Source organism: Apis dorsata, unplaced genomic scaffold, assembly GCF_000469605.1.
Source record: "Apis dorsata unplaced genomic scaffold, Apis dorsata 1.3 scaffold_99, whole genome shotgun sequence".
Classification (NCBI taxonomy): domain Eukaryota; kingdom Metazoa; phylum Arthropoda; class Insecta; order Hymenoptera; family Apidae; genus Apis; species Apis dorsata.
The window spans coordinates 687,041-695,979 of NW_006263397.1; the positions used below are offsets into that span (position 1 = coordinate 687,041).

At 37.0% G+C, this 8,939-nt stretch overlaps 1 protein-coding gene and 1 long non-coding RNA gene across 3 annotated transcripts in view; both read right to left on the reverse strand.

The window, feature by feature from the left end:
* Positions 1-8,939, reverse strand: part of LOC102672479 (proteoglycan Cow) — a 187,571-nt gene that overhangs the window by 105,070 nt on the left and 73,562 nt on the right. The gene's annotated exons all lie outside the window — the stretch shown is intronic.
* The window catches only part of LOC116185115, an 8,369-nt gene continuing 4,852 nt past the window's right edge, over positions 5,423-8,939 (reverse strand). The window contains exon 3 of the long non-coding RNA XR_004149898.1: positions 5,423-5,629. This is a non-coding gene — a long non-coding RNA (uncharacterized LOC116185115). The remainder of the gene's footprint in view (positions 5,630-8,939) is intronic.

The window sequence follows — 8,939 nt, forward strand, 5'->3', positions numbered from 1 at the left end:
TTTCTTTTCTTTTTTCTTTTCTTTTTTCTTTTCTTTTTTGGTATACTCCATTGTCGAGATTCTTGCTTCTTTTTCGTTCGACGCTTGGCGAAAAAAGAGTTGAGATAAATGGAGGATAAACTATCTTGCGGAATGGAAGAAAGAGAAGGTAATTGAGAGGAATGAGTTGATTCACTTTTGATTCACGCAGATTATTTTTCTTTATTGCAATTGTAAGTAGAGTTTGGATTGGAATAGCTCGTTCTTCTATTCTATAAATTTTAATTTATTGATTTTTCTTCTTATTTTTCCTGTTGTGTATTCGGTTTTCCTCTTTTTCTAATTGAATTCGAGATTTTTGGATTACTTTTGCTGTTTTTCTTATGCATTTTTTGATTGTTTAAACTTCTTTTAATGTTCATCTTATTTTCACAACTCCACAAATATTTTATTATCGGAACAATAAGTTAAAATTTGCAGTTTTTGAATTAACCATATAATCGAAACCTCTCTCAAATTTTCTCTACAATCAAGACAGCATTTCAAATTTCATCGATCAATAAATATTTTTCGATGCATCCTCGATGACGAATTTAATATCCATCCCCTTCGAACAAGCTAATTCGTCGCACACCAAAAAAAAAAAAAACAAAAAGAACGAAAAAATGTCGAAAGGAAGGAAAAAAAAAATGGAAGAAGCGTATCGTGTTTTCGCTTTGACACGCTGGTCGCAATTTCCTTACAAATGGAATCCCGTGACTGGCGTAACGTCAGAACGTACTGCATATAATGAATTAAAAATAGACGAAAGAGAGAGAGAGAGAGAGAGAGAGTGGAAATCGGAATCCACAGAATTCCCAAGAGTAATCAAAGGGAGTCGATCTTGTCTTGCGAACAACGTGAAATGAAATTTAAACGCTCCTCGCAGATTGCAGATTCCTTGCGACACACTGCCGCTTCCAATTAAACAAAAACTTAACCGATGCTACTGTCGTTGTGCTTGCGTTAAACGCAATTAGACGACGAATTTTCTTTTTCATCTTTGACAAATTGAAAAAAATGAAATGTAGCGTCGAATTGGTTTAACCATCGATCGAGGAGAAGCCGACGAACGACGAAACCCTTCGATTCCCAGAGAATATATATTCTTTCGAGAAATAACTGTGGATATCGATACGAGAGGAGAATTAAATTTTAAGCTTCTTCCGAGCTAGGAAGGACGAATGGTTTAAATGGATTTGTAATTGGGGCGTTGGGAAGCGCGGAATTGCGGTGAATGGGGGAAAGATTTTGCGACGATATTCTTACCAAAGTGTCGGTGAAACTGTGCAGCGTGAGATTTCTTATGCCGAATATTTCGTGCTATTTGGTATGGTATCTTCTTCTAATGGTTTAATAAATGGAGGAATTTCTGACAAGTTAGAAATTTATGGCGATAAATAAAACGGTAAAATGTTAATTATTTTTATTACAAATGATTAAAAGTAAAAAGAAATAAGAAGATGTACAAACGTAGATCTGCGAAAGTATTGTGCCTTGTTATTAAATTGAAAAATTTAAATATACGAAAAAATTTTTGGGAATTACGTACGATATGCAAGAAGATATAAAATATTATATAAAGCAAGGTATTACGATATTTGCAGAAATTATTATTTCAATTATTATTTCAATTCCCTTTCTTTCGCAGTTCATGAAAATTAAAATTTGCGTAATGAAAATCCTTTCTGAAAAATTAGAACGCACAACATTCGTTCCAAGAGCGTGATCCTTTATTCGTAAGGAGGAGAACTTTCTTTGAGAATGGGAAAGAAAAATTACAGAACGCTACGCAATATTTATTCCATATTTATTCCACAATATTCCCCAATTGACACCCTCGAGTGTTCAAAGTTTCTTCATTATCGAAAGCCACCACCCTCGAAACTCAATTTCTTCTCGAACTTGCTCCACAAAACTTTCCCCGGTTAAATTCTCACTAAAATTTAATAAGTCTGTAAAGCGACCTTGAATCGACCAACAACCATCCAGATTTCGCCTTCTCGAGTGGAATGTCGAGCGTTTGCCCGCCGATATTACGACTCCACGTGGAGATCGTTGGAAACGCGAAATTAACAATAAACCGACCGGTTGAAACGTGGGAAAGGGCATCGATGGTTGAGAGGATCGTCGACGCCTCTGGTAACAAATGACGGCGTCGCGACGTTTTATTGCCGGATTTACACCCATGGAGCAAGCGACGAGACTCGCTTCGTGAGTGAGAGTGAGAAGAAATGATTAATAAATACTGTTATCTCTGTCGACGAGTCGACACGTTATTTTCATAATCGATCGTTCGTTTCGTTTATTCAATCGAATGAAAACGATGGTTTCGAAAGAATTAAACACCATTTCCATGAGCGGACAACAATTTGTTAATTATCGACACGTGGTTTACAAAAATCCTACCATTATGTCAACAACAACGTTGCTAAAGTTTGCCAAGCAAACTTTATTCCCATCCTCTTGGTGGGCCAATATTTGATAAGTAGTAGGCATTGGAATTGGAACTGGAAGATGTCCAGGATCGTTCCAGAATTCACTGGATTGCGTTTTATCTTGCAACTCTAAGAATTGAATACAAAGTGCGAATTAAACTTGCAAAGAAGAAGTAGAAGAAATAGAAGAGAAGATAAGAGAAAATTAGAGAAAAATTAGGACAAAATTACCTGTTTCGTTCAACAATCTATCATTATTATTATATCCATTGGATTCGTGGGGAGCAAAGTTTCCTTCTATAATTCATACGTTGTCCCTTGATTGCTATAACAATGTGGTATCGAGCACAAAGTCTTGTTAATTAATATCGTGTCTGAGGAAGGAACGTTCGAGGATTTTCACCGATCCCTTCCAGCTTCTCGATGCTAAATTAATCCCCACCCGTCGATCATCCCCCTGAGACGCTTCCCTAAATCGCCAAAACGGTTAACGCTTCTCTTCGAGAACACTTAACACGCCCAAAAGCAATTTCACTAATCGAGCACGCGAACAACAATCCTTGCTTAATTGGCTCGATCTCAGAAAAGTCGAACAAGTTTATCTGTTTCTATTTTTGGGAGCCTCGATTCTCGTTGAAAGAATAATATATCTTGAAAAATATGTAAATAAGAGGAATAACTAAGCGATAATTAATAATTTCCGAGGAAAATGTGGATAAATATTCAATTAAATTCATAAGTTTATGAATCGATACGTGGAAGAAGAATAAGAGAATCTTATTATTAGAAAACTCTTCAACAAATATCAAGATTTCACAAAGAGAAAATGAATATTTCCCATCACAAAAAAAATAATACATTTTAAAAACTATATATATATACATATACTAAGATAAAAGATTAATAACGAATTCAATAAGTACAAAACCAACTTTACCAACCCTTAAACTAATTAATGGCATTATATACTGGAGCAAGACACGAGCCAACAAACAATTTCCAAGCGCAAATTTGTGCTGAGAACGGAGCATAAAGGATGCACAAATACTCGCCCCTAAATTAACTTATTCTTTCCTGGAAAGCAACCGGAAATTCGTCCAAGCAAAACGACATCTCCGATTGGTGTGTTTAAACGCACGAGAGGGGAGAAAAAGCTGGGATCCACGTTCCCAGCCACGGAATTACGGTTTTGCCCCGTGAAAAACAGGGGAGCAAGTGGGACACGGCCAAGTAGCATTCCTAGAGGTGGGTCGGGCCAACTATTACCGGAACAAACGGGAAAGAGGTTCCAGCCAGGGAGGGCCAACCAGATAAGAAGCATCCCGACGACGGGAATGAGGATGATAACGAGTTCCCCATCCGCGTTACCCAAGACTTCCATCCTCCTCTCTCCATCTCCGTTCCTCCAGGAACGTATGGTGGAAGAGGAGCTCGCGAACAATTCGGCTGAGAAACGGATCCGACTTGAATTTTCCTTATTTTTGACGACGATTCCGTACTTGTTAAGGAATACGATTATTGCGGATCCAGGTACGGGAGGAACTTTGTATGCACTTTCCACGAAGATTCTTACAATTTTTGGATGGTTTTCAGTGATTTGGATTGTTATTCTTTTGGTTATTGGTATATTTTCGAGGATCACTGGGATTTTAAATTTTCTTCGATGAAATTTCTCGATGGATTAAGTAATAATTCGATATTTGCCAATTGGATAAATAAATTTTCTGTGAATTGATTTTCTCAAATAACGATTCGTTGAATTTTAGATCGTTTTAGATCGAAATTTTAAGCTTCGAGAGATGCTCAAAACGTTGGACTGAGCAATATTCAAGGTGGAAGAAACTCCTGGAATATTCTGTGACAAGTAAAATATTGGTGAAACATGTCCAAAAAAAGACGTCCATCACAAAATTCAATCATCTTGGCCAAACAACATCGAGGCAACCTCTCTTTTATCAAACGTCACTCTGTTCTCGTCTATCGAGGGACAACAAACTGGGCCCTATCATTTTTCATTTCGTTCGAGAGACGACAGCGTGTTCGAGATGTGGGACACGCCATTAGGCGAGCAAACGAAGGCATCGGGTTTCCCACGGGTGGAAAATAGAAAGCGCGAAAGGGAGGTCGCCTCTTGGCGGATATTCATAATCTTCCACGACCCGGAAACGAGTGTGCGCGTCTCGAGTGTTTTTTCGCGACGAAAATCCCCCGTGGCATCCACTCGAGTTACCGGCAGTCGGTAATTAGACAGAATGGGGCGCGAAATGAATCGCGATTCGAAGAAGAAAAGGGAAAAAATCGTCGATTTCCGATTTTTTCAAACCGATTCGAACAATCTCTTGGAGGAAATACAAAACCAGACGTCGAAGGGATGGAAAGTTAAACAAAAGGTAAAGGTAACGAGGAAGGAGACAAATGTTTCTACTTGGAAATCGGCCGGGGATGGGACGATTTAGAAATGGAAATTCGATTCGAATATTTTATGAAAATATTTCCATGATATACTTTCGTAGAAGTGCGAATAATAAAAGAATCGAGGGAGATTGGCAAATTGAAGATGGAAGAGTTGATGGTATAGGCGAAGGATAATTTAATTAGAAAAATTCTGCACGATTGGAGTCGATGTTACGGACACCTCTCCCGGGTATTGAGGGGAAATCTTTCAATGTCCACGTCAAATAAAGATTCATCTAATGGAGTAACTCGAGAAATTCTCCATAGACCATGGGGGATTCTATCAATTTTCATAGAATCATAATATCTATTTTATAATATTCTGAAATATCCCTTTGAATCTTTGACAAACAAAGCTACTGCCAACTTAAATAATAATTTAAACTCGATAATCTGCTCCATCAAAGAACCTTCAACTCTCTTCCCAAATAATAAGACACTCTCTCTCTGATGAAATATCAACGTACAAAAAAAAAAATCTATTCGATAACCAATTTAAGAATCCACCAAGACAGTTTTTGAACTCATCAAAGAAAGAGGGAGAATGGTCCGGTAGAGAGGATAGAGACGCGCTCAATTATGAACGAGCAGGCTAGGATATAGACGTCCCTGAGGGGTCCACAATTTAGACGAGAGAATTTCGTGAAGGATGAGGTGGAGGGGAGAAAGGCTCGTCGAGTAATCGTCCCTTGGCTCTATCTCCTCTTACCTGGCCGTTTCTCCGCAGAGACGAAGGTAGAGAAGAAGCAAAGATGTATGTCTGAGGGGGGAAGAGTGGAAAAGAGGGAACGAGAGGCGGAGAACACGGAGTTAAATCCGATTCGACATTGTTTTTGTCTTTCTTGTCTTGAAAGCCAACTCGACTTCCCTTTCTCTCTCTCTTCTCTTTCTCGTCTCTTATCACGCCTGTGTTTTGGTAAATAATGAGACACGCCAGGTCGAAAAGCTATTTGCTCACGTCTCCTTAAAACACTTTGGGCGCTCCATTGAACGAGACCGCAATTTGTGTCGTGGTTACGCGAGGAATCGTTGATCAGTTCTTCTCCAGAACCGGTCCTTGGATTATCTATTCTGGGATTGGTAATTGGAATCGAAGAATGGATTTCGAACCATGTGCTTCCCATGTTTTTCCATTGACGAATGCTTTTAATCAGTTTTTAAATTATGAAAATGTGAGAAGTAGAGTACAGTGAATTTTAAGAGATTGGTTTATTTCAAAATTTATCAAGTTCGAGATTTAAGGAATCTCGGATTGCAAGATTTATATAATATTTATTTAAAATTGGCAAATTTGAAAGATAATTTGAAGAGGAAGAATCGTTATAAATTGCTACGATTCAATTCGTCTTTCAATGAAGCTTGAAGATATACAATAAAGAAGACAAAGTTAAATTTTATGAAAGGTAAAAATTACTGATAAGTCGTTCGTATTTTCATTGAATATAATATAATTTTAATCGATCTTAAAGGGAAATTGAAATCGTCACGCGCTTTCCAATTAGTACATCTAGATTGAAATTACATTACACTGTAATTGTTAATAGAATTGTCGTGTTGATTGAGTAATTCGATATAATGGAAAGGATCGTAAATAAACTTTCTCGTAATTAAAAAAAAAATTAATAACTTATTAATAGTCAAATGAATCGATTAATTAAACGATAATGCAATTCACTCTGTTCATCGTTCACTAATAATTTCCAAACGAGAGGATAGAACGATTGATTTTGAAGTACAGGCGAAAGCTTGAGCGCTCGAGCTAACTTTCAAATCGTTTCAAAACCGAAACTATGATCGGAATAATTAAATATTTAGATTTTTAGAAATTTTTAGAATATTCTGTTTCCTTATCGAAATTTCTTCCAATATACCATAATTCTTAAAATCTTTTCTCGTCTCGATGATGATGGTGTCTTCGTTTCGTTTATCTTTAAAACAATTTTCAAGAAATAAATGCTCGAAATTCTCTCTCATCGATTAATATTATATTAATATTCCTTTTATCTATCTTAAATATAAATTCCAATCCAAAAGAAATATTTCGTGGATGAAACGAGACTCGACTCGACTTAATAATATTCCGGAATAAAGCCTACGAAAATAACCGCACGATTGATCGAAAAAGCAGAACAGGGGCGCCGAAAACTGGTCCTTGAGCCGCTCCATCGATTTTCTCCACCACCATTTCCGCTTTATGTTAATTATTTCTTTCGGATAAATTGGAAAACGCTTCGCGGCTCTTCGATTAATACTTTATTTATAGGGGAGCGCATTAACGAAACCGTTAATTTTTTCTCTCTCTCTTTTTCTCTCGATAGGAGGAGGAGGAGGGGCGAGGATAAATCGGGAATCGCGAAAAATAACGCGCGAGGATCGATTGAGGAACATTGATGAACGAGAAGATGGTGGATTAGCGGAAATTTCCTAATACCCTGCGACGTATTACGCTTTCACGAGATAGAATTATGAAAATCGATATCTCGATGATAACGAAATATATACCGAGGATGATAACGCTTATCGTGGTGGATGGATCAGCGCGGATTTACCGTTCGAATTAGCAGAATAGATAAACGTTTTATCCTCTGTATCGGTCTGTATCGTACAACGAAAACCGTGAAATTATCTAAAATCGATACTCTTTATCGATACTCTGGTGTTGTGTGTGCGCTTCGTGTCAAAGAAATATTTGACTTTGGCGATTAACTCTTTATCGAGGGGCGTGGGATTTTTAGGAGGAGTGACGTCGAATTGCATCATGTTATATGTTAAGGATAAGAGAAAGAATATCGATAATAGTGATAATATCCAGTATCAGGTTTGAAAATTAATTTAATTTTTTAATAAATTAAATTATTAATCCGTTAGCTAGTCTCTTTATTATTTATTATTTTTATCGTAACTTTAAAATTTCTATTAATATTTGTTGTTATATATATATGAAAATTGGCTTTGTGAATTGATTTAACGTATATTTCAGATTTGAAGCCATTTAGAACTTTGTATTATCACAAAGTTTATTAACAAGTTTTTTCTTTTAATTCGTAACTCGGCTTTTAACGGATATAAATGATACATAAAAAATATTTTTCATATGGATAATAAATGTAACATGAGCGAAATGGAAGCAGGGAATATTTTACGTCCAATTGCAATAAACGCTTAATTAATCTCTAAATTCAAATATATAATAACACGTTTTACGGTCATTAATTACTTAATCCTCGTCAAAATGAATTTATTATGAACAATGAATTTATCATATATCACAATAAAGATTTTTCTTAAAAAAGAAATTACACGCATACATACGCAAATAATTTCCATGGAAAATCTAATCTTTCGGAATTCTTAAACGCAACCCTTTTCTTCTTTTCTAAAAAAAATTTGGAAAATCCTCTTCTTAAACGTTTCCTTAAAATTATTAAAAAAATTATTCAAATCCAGCCACCAGTCCGAGGTACAAATACAAATTAATCACGCTCGATGTAAACAACTTTGCCGCCCAACAGTTTTATCATTTCGAGCACGAGGGGGAGGGGGATCAAACCCCCGTCCAATATGAAATTGAACGTGCACCCCGAGCGTACACATTGTATATGCATCCGGCATAACGAGGGCTCGCTCGATGGAGCGATTGAAATGGCCAGGAATTAACGAAACGACCGCCGAACCGCGCGGACCTGCATTAACGAGATTAAAGCCACAAGTACCGGGCAAGTACTGCGCGTTTCGAGTGGTGCAAGGAACACAACGACCGAGAACGAGTCTCGAAGAAAGAGAGAAAGAAAGAAAAAAAGAGGAAAGAAGGAAAGAAAGAAAGAGAGAGGAGGAGTCGAGAGGAGGGTCGGTTGGCGGAAGGGAGAAAGAAAATCGAAGATGTGAAGGGAGAAGGAAGATGGTGATGGCCAACCGGCGGAACGATAATTTACCTTGACTGAATGGCCAAGGGTGAAGGATGCTCAAAAATTCCAACGGCAACCTACGGCTACTTAAAGAGCTTTCGAATTTTTTTTTTTTTTTTTTTTT